At 43.3% G+C, this 12,703-nt stretch overlaps 1 pseudogene; it reads left to right on the plus strand.

The window, feature by feature from the left end:
• The first annotated feature begins 10,764 nt into the window (after window positions 1–10,764).
• Window positions 10,765–11,873, plus strand: LOC147367257 (spermatogenesis-associated protein 31E1-like; annotated as a pseudogene).
• The last annotated feature ends 830 nt before the right edge of the window (window positions 11,874–12,703 follow it).

The following is a 12,703-nucleotide window of genomic DNA, read 5'->3' on the forward strand; positions in this document are numbered from 1 at the left end:
AATGAGCCCTATATTATTATTATTGTTATCCATTTAAAAAATAAGAAAACTAGATAACTATAAATGGGATTTCCAGTCATGCCATTTTCATTAAAAATACAGCTATCTATTTATCAGACGTGATCCACCCAACACATTTCTAATCTCTATTGTTCCCTCTTGTTCCATTTATTACTGGCCTAAGGAAGCATAAGGCTCAATGATTTGTAAACACAGTAGAAATCCTTAAAAGAGAAAAGCTCAGAACTACTTTTAGAATAAGAAGAAAACCACCATGTGCTTGCTCTTAGCTCCTTAGATTGCATGGCTGATTTAATTCCATAAGTAAACAGCCTGCCCACATTTTCAGATAATGTTATCAACTGAATTCAGTTCAGCACAATACTCATGTCCTGAGTTGGTGAACTTGGGGGAGGGCATTTGCTATGGTGGCCTGAGATGGTGAGTCAGGCTTCAGAGCCCAGCCGCCTGTAGCCTTGCCCTCACTCCAATTCATTCTCCAGTGCCCAGTTTCTTCACATGTAAAGTGGAGACTGTATAGAGCTTCTCCATTTTTGGCTACAAAGAATATAATCAATCTAATTTCGATATTGACCATCTGGTGATGTCCATGTGTAGCATCTTAAATTCAGACTCAAATTGAATAAAGTAGGGAAAACCACTCGATCATTCAGGTATGACTTAAACCAAATCCCTTACAATTATACAATGAAGTAAGAAATAGATTCAAGGGATTAAATCTGATAGAGTGCCTGATGAACTATGGACGGAGGTTCATGACATTGTAGAGGAGACAGGGATCAAGACCATCCCCAAGAAAAATAAATGCAAAAAAGCAAAATGGCTGTCTGAGGAGGCCTTACAAACAGCTGAGAAAAGAAAAGTGAAAGGCAAAGGAGAAAAGGAAAGATATACTCATTTGAATGCAGAGTTCCAAAGAATAGCAAAGAGATAAGAAAGCCTTCCTCAGAGATCAGTGCAAAGAAATAGAGGAAAACAATACAATGGGAAAGATATCTTCAAGAAAATTGGAGATACCAAGGAATATTTCACGCAAAGATGGGCTCAATAAAGGACAGAAATGGTCGGGACCTAACAGAAGCAGAAGATATTAAAAGAGGTGGCAAGAATACACAGAAGAACTATACAAAAAAGATCTTCATGACCCAGATAATCACGATGGTGTGATCACTGACCTAGAGCCAGACATCCTGGAATGTAAAGACAAGTGGGCTTTAGGAAGCATCACTACGAACAAAACTAGTGGAGGTGATGGAATTCCAATTGAGGTATTTCAAGTCCTAAAAGATGATGCTGTGAATGTGCTGCACTCAATATGCCAGCACATTTGGAAAACTCAACAGTGGCCACAGGACTGGAAAAGATCCGTTTTCATCCCAATCCCAAAGAAAGGCAATGCCAAAGAATGCTCAAACTACCGCACAATTGCACTCATCTCACATACTAGCAAAGTAATGCTCAAAATTATCCAAGCCAGGCTTCAGCAATACGTGAACCGTGAACTTCCAGATGTTCAAGCTGGTTTTAGAAAAGGCAGAGGAACCAGAGATCAAATTGCCAACATCTGCTGGATCATGGAAAAAGCAAGAGAGTTCCAGAAAAACATCTATTTCTGCTTTATTGACTATGCCAAAGCCTTTGACTGTGTGGATCACCACAAACTGTGGAAAATTCTGAAAGAGATGGGAATACCAGACCACCTGACAAGCCTCTTGAGAAATCTGTATGCAGGTCAGGAAGCAAGAGTTAGAACTGGACATGGAACAACAGACTGGTTCCTAATCAGGAAAGGAGTATGTCAAGGCTGTATCTTGTCACCCTGCTTATTTAACTTCTATGCAGAGTACATCATGAGAAACGCTGGGCTGGAAGAAGCACAAGCTGAAATCAAGATTGCTGGGAGAAATATCAATAACCTCAGATATGCAGATGACACCACCCTTATGGCAGAAAGTGAAGAAGAAGTAAAGAGCCTCTTGATGAAAGTGAAAGAGGAGAGTGAAAAAGTTGGCTTAAAGCTCAGCATTCAGAAAATGATCATAGCATCTGGTCCCATCACTTCATGGGAAATAGATGGGGAAACAGTGGAATCAGTGGCATACTTTATTTTGGGGGGATCCAAAATCACTGCAGATGGTGACTGCTGCCATGAAATAAAAAGATGCTTACTCTTTGAAAGGAAAGTTATGACCAATCTAGCCTCCTCTGGAGGCCAAGGATCCTGGTGCCTTTGTGAGTTTCAGCAACAACCTTTCAATATCTAACTATCCAAAGGACTGTTGTGTCCATCTTTTTCAGAGCACAGAGCAAGTGTATAATTTCTGATTTTCACCCTGGATTCCATTCAGGGGATATTGAAGGTCAGCAGATGTAGTGTCCATGATTTAATCAGTAGAGGCAGACAGCAAGTGCCAGTTTCCAGTCGCGGGGCCCCTTTATGGCCATGATTTTGACCATGGTTTTGGGGTCACTTCAAGGCCATTTTGTCCCATGATACTGGGAAGACTCATTCCCAGGTCTGTCACAGATTTCACTGATAGGCCACTCAATGTGCTGTTACTGGATTAGGCCCTCTGAGTAGCAAAAGTCTCTAGACTGCAGCTGTCTCACTAGCCTCTTGGTCCAGAAAAATATTCCTTCTTGTTGTTTCTTCTCATATACAGTCACACCATTATAATTAGGGATTTCATATGGAACTGTATGCCATTGTTATATCAGTGGCTCAGTCACACACCTGATAATGTAAGGGACAACACTTCTTGAAACAGGCAACATAGAAAACAATAGAGTTAGCAGTAATAGTAATCATAAGTAAGAACTTAAGTCAAGAACTTCTATTACATATAGCCCAGTGACATCTCCACCTGTAGCGATTCCCTGGTGGCTCAGACGGTAAAAGCATCTGCCTGCAATGTGGGAGACCTGGGTTCAATCCCTGGGTTGGGAATATCCCCTGGAGAAGGAAATGGCAACCCACTCCAGTAATCTTACCTAGAAAATTCCATGGATGGAGCAGCCTGGTGGGCTACAGTCCATGGGGTCAAAAAGAGTCGGACACGACTGAGTGACTTCACAACTTCACAAGTGACATCTCCAGGTCATCTGACTTAGTTTGTTAAGTGACTATGGCCTGCTGTTGATCTCCTGGTTGTAGATCCTGGAGCATCTGATCTTTATTCAAAGACTAGTTACTGAGATAAGCTTTAGAAACAAACTCAGAGTGTCCTTTTTAACAACTTAATTAAACCTCTGAGCAATGTAACATAACCACAAGGAACTATCTAAGAAGTGAGTCTTAGTAAATACAGACCTTAATTAACAAAACCAGAACTTAATATTCAGTGAAACTTAACAGATGCCATAGGCCTGACATCAGTTGTGTGGATTTTTTTTAGAGCTCCCGAGTATATGTTGAGATTTCTGTATATGTTGGGAGACAGTCTTTTTATTTACCTGATAAGGCTGTTCAGAACCCAAGTGTTTCCAGTTTCTGGAGGGATGAGGCAGAAAGAAAAAAAGGTATAATTTTACCCATAGGAGTGAATCACTATATTATTTTAAACCATCAGTAACTTGAGGAGAAGTGCTTCTTTTTATCTGAAAACACAGATTAAAAGCCAATAATATGTCAGACAAAAAGTCATGCAACTCGTGATCACATTTAGCAGTCTACTCAATCCCATGCAATTGATCCCTTTGTTCTGTTGTCCCTGCCCAACAACCAAGGACATCAGTGAAAGCAATAGTCTCCAAGAAACTCATAAAGTTTTTGCCAATGTCTGCACGGCCTGTCCAGCAAAGTGGGTGCCCCGATCACTGGAGATTATAGAAAGCACATTTTAACCAGTTTTTTTTTTTTCCTATTCTAAGATATTAATCCTGAAGCCATGAAAGGCATTATTTTATCAAATTAAAATGAGGTTTGTCAGGGAGCCGGGAAAAGCCAAGAGGCCATCTTGCACCTCTCATAGCCCCAACTGTTTGGTTTATAGCCATTTTTTATCCATTTTAAATTCCCTGAAGAGGGGTTAATTTTTGCAGAAGCAGAATGAGCTTTGTTCATATGTGCTATAGTCTGTTATCAAAAGCCGCATTCCAAGAGAACTTTGTTCTTTTAATCAGCGAGAGAAAACCAAATTCCAGTTTAGTACCAGCTTATATTCACTGTGAAGCAATAATTATTCACTTAGTCATAGTAACAGTAAGACTTCAAAGGTAGTTTAATGTCTTAACAAACTTGTGCCATGCACAAAACTCTTTTTTACTTGCCACACACCTTTTTCACACTTTCTGCATTCATCACTTCATTTGTCCATTCAGAGGACAGCCACCTGTAAGTTTAGACTTACTTTCCTTTTCCTTAATAGAATGTAATTCCATTCCTTATTACTTTTTATTAAAAACACACATCTTACGTTTCTTCAGCAACCATGAATTGTACTTTACATCATCATTCTATAGATTGGTAAGGATACATCACCCAAAATTATGTCATTTATAAAAGTATCTTCACAATGTTTCTGTTAATAAGATCAATAAACAAACATCAACATCATGTATCAATTCATAATGATTATTTCCCAGTTCACACAAGCCTGAAATTCATTTAATTTAATTTTCTTGAATTTAGAATTGTTTGATTTGTAAGGACTTACTTCTCTTTAGGCCAATTAATTAGAGCTCATTGAATCACTTAGCCTTTAGCAATTTTTTCCAAGGATAGAGACATACACTGAGACACACATAAATCTGGACAGACAGAAACCTCACAGTTTTCTGCTTGAAATTTAAAATGTCTCTTTGTCCCTTTTTTTTTTTCTTGGCTTGAGTTCTACCAATTTATTCATGGCTGGAGTCCCAGATAGAGTGGGCTGTGTATCGCAAGGACATGATAAGAGTTAACTTCAGGTGTTTTCCCAGGCATGTTTCTGTTTCTTAGGCAGGATCAGAGCTCCCAAAAAAAGTATTTCAAGAAGTCAACTTTTTAGTAATTACATGTGCAAAAAGAACCAGTTTTGCAATTTCAATAAGATTTCATTTTAACTAGTTTTCTCCAGAGTCTAAAGAATACCATGGACATCCAGGGTCCAAAATGTCATCTCTCCTTCTTGTATCATAGCTTCATAGCTAAAATTTAAACCAGAGAGTGTTCAAATTGGCTCTGATAACAGGGGTAGACTGATAGATAAGATGTCCCAGCAGGGATTATCTCTCTGGGCAGGTGAGGTCTTCTCTTAAAGCAAAGAAACCCCATATATAAGGGATTTTTAGGCCTTGAGGATCAAAATTATCCCAGTTTTTCAAATATTATTCAAAGGGGTGGTTCTGGAACTGTTAGCTCCCATCTGTAAGAGAGAAAAAAAGCAGCGCCCAGTGCCATGGCTTTTTTCTACCGGAAGCATCTGCCCCTGCTCTAGATGGGGTTGGAGACTGGTTTTCCACCTAAGCTTCCTTCCCTGGCCAGAGCTAACCTGTCTCTTACTGATGAAGGTGCCTTACTCCCAGCCCCCCTCGTTCTACCACCCAGGTGTGGTGGAGATGCACCAGGGGTAGACCTGATGGCATCCCATTTATGTCCAGGTCCTCACCATTAAAACCTTGGTTTGATTTCCCCTTGATTCTGGTGCCACCTGGGGTGGAGCAGAGTAGTTTTCCAGATAAAGGCCGAGCCAAGACCACTAGGGGAAGCACCCATCTTCTGTGTGCCTGTGTCCATGCCTGACAACAGCAGAAGTGGCAAGTCATAAAGGGATGAACAGAAAACCCAAGATATCCCTTCTGAGAGTTGCCACATAAGTCTATGTGATAACAAAGGAGGTGATGGAGGGCCAGCCTGTGAGGAAAAAATTGTCTTTCATATTCATGGAGTGTCAACATGATCCTTTTTATTACTGTCCAGCAGACTGTACAAAAGAATATCTAAGGAGTTGAGACAAGAGTCACTGGAGGGCCTTCTCTGGTCTGCTAAGAGCTAGTGCTACTAAGGGAAGAAGCCTGATGCATTTTCTTTCTTTTTTTTTTTTTTTGGAAGAAGCCTGATGCATTTCCAATCTGCCCAGATTTGGGGTGTCCCAATCTGTGTCCTCAGGAATCTCATGCTGTCCAGCAATGCCTCAATCCATATAGTCCAGAGGCATAGCCATGACAAGAACTTGCCTCTGTGTCTCTGGGGTCAGGATGGTGATTTCCAGTCTGAGAGATGTCCCTGGAGCTAGAGCTCCAGCTAGCTCCCTAACGTGCTCCTGCCTGCAGCGTCCTGTAAAACTTGGAATGGGGGCCTGGCTAGAGAAACACAATAACAGCACTGCAAGTCCCCTGAAAGTCTACAATCTGGCACACAAGGTTAATAACTCTAATTCCCCAAGCAGATATGAAATGGTCAGAGGGACCAGGAAAAGCTGACCAGGGAAAAGAAGTTCGGTCCATATGCTTCTGATTTAGTAAAGTAGAGACCACAGTAAAAGAGCAAAAGAGTCTCAACTCTGAGTGTGCTTACCTTGTCTTGAAGATCCTGGACAAGCCCCCAAGATGATAACCTAGCAGTCAACGGTGACTGATGCCACTGGATTCATGGTGTCTGAAGAAGAAGATTTAACTCTGGGACCAAAGACAATCTCAGTCACTCAGAGCTTTGTGTATATTTTATATAAAGTGAAGGTGACAGAAAAATCTTCTCACACAGACCTCAGAAGGGGGTAGGAGTGTACCCACCTCACTAATTTAAGCGGGGTCATATATACTTCTGAACTAGCTTCTGAGAATAGACAAAAAACACCTCAAGGATGTGAGCATTTTGCTCAGACCCTTTCCTATAACGTACGTCCAAAGCTCAAAAAAAGGAATGTCCTTGAACCCGAGATACTGCTCCCTACAGTGCCTACTTGTCTAAGGCAAAAGAATGTGAAAAAGAAAGTTTGCCTGCTCCTTAGAGGGGCTTTAGGTTTGGACTCCTTATCAACCTGCTGGGACAGGTAAGTATACAGTTAAAATCAGAAAACTCTAATGTTGTAATGGTCATGAGTAAAGCCACCATTGTATAACATACCACTGATAACTCACACAAGTATATCTCTTATAAATTCAATATGAAGATCAAAAGATAAAATATCAAAATAATGATAACTCCAAAATGAAATAATGGAACCATGTTTGAAGAATTAGATGAAAGTATGATACTAATTCAACAAACAGAGAAACTCAATGAAGAGCTACAAATATATTTTTTTAAAAGAAAACTAATATAAATTCTGGATTTGAAAACTAAAATAATTAAAATGAAAAAATTGATTAGATAGGTTCAATAGCACATTTGAGATGCTAGCAGAAATAATCCATAAACTTGAAGATGGATTCATAGAAATCAATGTAAAAACAAAGAGAAAAAATGTTGAGGGAAAATGATCTATGGCATCCATTCAGCTCACCAACAAGTATGGAAGGAAAGGGACTCTCAGAAAGCAGGGAGAGAAAGGGGAGGGAGTAAAATTACTTGTAAATATAATGGCTGAAAACTTATAAAATTTTGATGGAAAACAATTTCCAGAGGCAGCATTTCTAGAAAAATGAAAGCAAACTGATCCACTCTAAGACAAATCTTGGTCAAAGTGTGGAAAATCAAGAAAAAATCTTGAAAGTAACAAGAGAAAAACTGCTCTCCATATACCAGGGAACACAGTTAGCTTAATCACTGACTTCCAATCAGCAACAGCAGAGGGAAGACTATGAGATACCATATTCAAAGAGCTGAAAGAAAAAAATTGTCACCCAAGGATTCCATGTCTATAAAATCTATGCTTCAGAAAAGAAGGCAAAATAAAAATATTCCCAGATAAACAAAGACTGGGAGAACTTGCTGCTAGCAGTTCAACTTATAACATATACTGAAGGAAGATTATGAATTGAAAAAAAAAAAAAACCTTGATCCTTAGATTTGAAAATGCTGGGCTGATGTGTTTAAAGGATGAGACAGGGTGCTCAGGACCAGTGCCCTGGGATGACCCTGAAGGATGGGATGGGGAGGGACGTGGGAGGGGGGTTCAGGATGGGGAACACATGTACACCCAAGGCTGATTCATGTCAATGTATGGCAAAAATCACTACAATATTGTAAAGTAATTAGGCTCAAATTAAAATAAATAAATAAATTTAAAAATAAAAAAATAAAGGATGTGTGGGTATGTGTACAGAATGTTTCAAAAGTTTTTCTTCAGTTTATTGATTTCAGAAACAAGGGTGCTGCAACTTATGAAAAATCGACTCTGAAGGTTTAACTATTGCAATTTGCTTTATATTTGATTGCCTTGTAAATTTCAAATAATTTTTATCTAATTTTTAATTGCCTGTAGTTGAATATAGTAAAGATTAACTGAAATTAAAAAATACGTATACCCTAAGAGTAAAAATACATGGGAGTAACCAAAGTTAGGCAGAACTCCAGATTTTTAAAAGTATTAATGGGGCTCAAGCAGTGATATCAAAGGAACCAGGAATTCTCTGAGTTCTAGGTGGACTGAATTGACACTTGACTAATGTCTCTATTTAATAGGATGAGAAGGTAGGATGGGAAGGCTCAGAGGAAGGGAGATGCATGAAGCTGCGGGGCTGGATGGTTAGGGAGGGGCTATAGTCCAGCCTCCTCCTCTGCTCCTCCCTCTTACCCCCAAGAGCCCTTTGTGACCAGACCACAGCTCTATGAGGTGGGCCGAGTACTCTAGTCCCCAGGTGCACACCCTGTGCTCAGGTGCCTAAGGGCAGCAGTGTGATGCAGACAATGGAGAATCCTCTCTTCTCTCTGAAAAGCACTTTTGATATTTGGCTCAACTCCAGCTCCACTTGCTGGGCGATCAATACAATCCTCACCTTTTTGTGTGGACTGGGGCTCTTTTTTCCTGATCCTTCACTAACTTGAGAATAACCCATCCTTTCCTCCTCCTAGGAAACATGGAAACATCAGGAAGGTAAGGAACTCTTGGTCCAGACTCACAAGCACATTATTTCTCTGTTCTTTCCTGTTATTATTTTCACTTTTCTGAGTCAACTAATAAGACACTTGAGATGGAAAAGAACAGGACATCTGTTCTCAGAAAGAATAGATGAATATCCCTCTAGGGACAAACCAGGCTGGGCAGAGATACCATGAACACTAGGATTTCTATTTAAAGATCTCAACCCATGTATCCAGGTAGGTAGGAGACTCCAAGGCAAGTCCCAAACACAGTGACCAGAGGGCAATGACTGGATTCTGAGTTGAATCTCAGCCAGAGAACAGACTCCTGAGCACTAGTTCAGGAGCCGTGAACAGTGTCTCAGACAGGACTGACCTGATGGCAGTGCTGAAGCCTTGAGAGCCTCAGAGGAGGAGCTGGGAAGTGGGGAGGCTGGTATCAGGAAGCAGAGACCCGCCTGATGGAGCTCGGATTCACCCATAGTCTGAGAATATGTGTGTTTCTTGAGCAGAGGAACAGTGAAGAAAGTCCAGAGTGAATCTCACATTGAAAACCCCTCTTTATGTTCTTCAAAGAAGGAAGACAAAACATTTCATCCCATTTAAAAGTGAGTGAAAGGAAAGAAAAATCACAGAGCTGTTAGTGATAAGGCAGAAAGTCATATCATTTATGGACGCTGGTGTCTGATGGTTGTCTAGAGAGAGGAGACTGAGATTTGGATCCTAAGTCCTCATTTTCTCTCTCAGCATCGAATGGAGCAGAGGGGAAGAAGCAGGAGCAGCAAGAGAAATGGAGCTTTGAAAGGTGAGTTCTGCCATCCAGCCATGAGTGCCCCCAGAGTTCGTCCTCATTTTTCTGGCCGTGAGGACCCAGGTCCATGGACTCTGAGAGGGGCCAGTGGCAGGACTTCTCCCTTGAGAAACAGAACTCGCAGGGAGGCTTCTGGGAAGGAGAACATTACCCAGATACTAGAATGAAGCTGTGAGGGGCCAGGAAAAGGCTCTGTACCAAAGGGCATGTGGGCTGCTTTGGACAAATAGCACCCACATTGGGAGGTGAGCCCTCCAGGACACATAGGACACATGGTTTACTTCACTCAGATCCAACTGCAGCGTGGTGCCTGCCTATCTCCCCACAGGCAGGCTGTGAGGGCATCAGGGGTCATGAATGGGGAAACACTTTGTTTATGATAAACCTTTCACGGGCTTCACCATCACTGCCAGGGATTATGTGGCCTTGGACACAGGCGCTTGGTCTGCAATCTCCCAGTGGTGTCCCTTAAAGTGACAGTGCACTCAACTCCCTTTTAGACCCCTAGGCGCCCGTGTTCACCACCATGACCCAGTGTGCTGATTTTCAGCTTGAGAGATTGCCAGGAAGCACTGGAAGAGGTCCGGGACCTGACTTCACTTCTGGAAAGGTAGAGAATCTTCCCTTTCTTTTCCAGGTGGGTCTTCCTCCTAAAGCCTAAGGTGTGAGCCCAGGGATACTGGCAGCCTGGGGCTGAGCTGAGAGGGGGAGTCCTGGGGGTGGAGTATGGGACAACGTCCTGGGGTGAGGGACAGCAGGAGCATTGTGAAGTCAGCACTGGGGCCGTGCCAGACTGTGGGGTACAGATGCCCACCCCTGCCTGCACTGCCCAGCCCTCCTGGCCCCAGGGCTCCTGGCTGCAGCTTGTTTCTCATGTCTCCTGCAGACACCTAGGGAGGCTCCCTGAGAAGGGAGGCTTTGATCAGCTCTCATGTAAAGATTCACCTGGTGAGGCTTGCCAACCAGTTCCTGCTGGAGCCCCCCAACCATGCAGGGAAGAGGCAGCTACCACCATCTCCCCAGCTCTTCTGACCTTGGGCTTCTACCATTTCTCCAGGCTCAGTGACCTCAGTTTCATTTCCCTCACATTCATCCCTGAGTGCCTCTCCAACACCAGAGCCTTTATTTCCACTGGATAGCCTTACACCCTAGCCACTTGCTCTTTCCCCTTCCCTTCCAAGCCTCCCTCATGCAAGAGCCTGCCCTCCACCTCCAATACCCTCCTCTGCACCACCACCATCAGGCTCCATGCTGAGTCTCACTCAAGGTGACTCCATGGCACTCATACTGGGCATCATCCCACACAGGTCATCTCCAAACTCCCCTTAAAGACCAGCCATCTCAGGCATTGTCTGTTCAAGCAGTCCTGTATCAGCCCTGGCATGGTGACAGGGGGCAGCCAAAGCCTGGAGCTTGTCTACCTTGGCACATTTAGAATCCAAGCAAGAACACCTTCCCAGCCACCCACCAGAGGCCTCATTTTGGGGAGACCCAAAATAGGTAGGTAGAGGCTGCTAGGCTCTCTTTTTGTCATCGTGGATGTCCAGAAGATGCTGGAGATACTAATCACCAAGAGGGTAGAAGGGAAGATTTGGAAGGAGAAAAACAAGGAGGAGGAGGCAGGCTACCACCTAACTTCATTGTGGAAGAGGATCAAGTCACTCAGTGACAAGCAGGACACCTTGGGTCACCAAAACTTCTGGAGCATCAAAGGCAAACTGGAACAGCTGCTTGTTACCAAGAAGCCCCGATATCCAGACACTTTGGGGAACCATCTACAGAAGACATGCAGTTATCTCTTTTGGGGTCTCCCCTTTCTGCACAATGAGAGTCTGGTGGCTACTGTCATAGTACCATAGTACCATAGTCCCCTCTTGAGTTATTCCATGTCTTAACAATGAGCATTCTAAGGCTGAATAATTCCAAATTTCATCTAAAGTAACTTCACAACCAACATTGGCCCAAAACTTGACTCAACCTGTAGCCCAGGGTGAACCTCAAAATAAGACTCCAACCATGCCCCAAGTTGGAGAAGGAAATGGCAACCCACTCCAGTGTTCTTGCCTGGAGAATCACATGGATGGAGAAGCCTGGTAGGCTGCAGTCCATGGGGTCACACAGAGTCGGACACGACTGAAGCAACTTGGCATGCCCCAAGTGCAAGTATCACCTTGAGGTCACATGGAGCCACACGCCTGCCCCTAACACTTAGCTCCAACCATGCCTCACTTTCAGCCACCACCTCAAGTTCACATGGAGACCCAGGCTCAACCACGAACCTTGACTCCAACCATGCAGCAGTTTCAACCTCCACCTCAGGCTCACATGGAGACCCAGGCCTGATCCCAAACCTGGACTCCAGCCATGGCCCAGTTTCAACCAGCACCTAAGCTCAAATAGAGACCCAGTCTTGACCGCTAACCTTGACTCCAATCATGCAGCAGTATCAACCACTACCTCAAGTTCAAATGGAGACCCAGGTCTGACCTGAAATCTCCAGCCATGTTCCAGTTTCAACCAGCACCTTGCGCTCACATGGAGATGCAGACTGACCCCTACCTGGACTGCAACCATGTTTCAATGTCAATCACCACCTGAAGCATCCGTGGAATCCCAGACCCAGTCCCTATCCTTGGCTACAACCATGCTCCAGTTTCAACCGCCACCTTGGGCTCACATGAATACCCAGGTACAACCTCTACACTTGACAACAACCATGGCCCAATGTCAACCACAACCACCTCGGCCTCTCATACAGACCCCAGCCCATCCCCTACCCTTGACTCTAACCATGTCCCCATGTCAACCACCACCAGCTTAGGCTCATATGGACACCTAGGCCCAACCCCAAAGTTTGACTCCAATGCCACCTCCTCAGACTCACATGGAAATCCAGGCCCAACCCAAACCCTTGACTCCAAACATGC

The sequence above is a fragment of the Bos grunniens genome, chromosome 8 (assembly GCF_055505025.1).
Source record: "Bos grunniens cultivar Pamir isolate PY7600 chromosome 8, Bosgru_T2T1.0, whole genome shotgun sequence".
Classification (NCBI taxonomy): domain Eukaryota; kingdom Metazoa; phylum Chordata; class Mammalia; order Artiodactyla; family Bovidae; genus Bos; species Bos grunniens.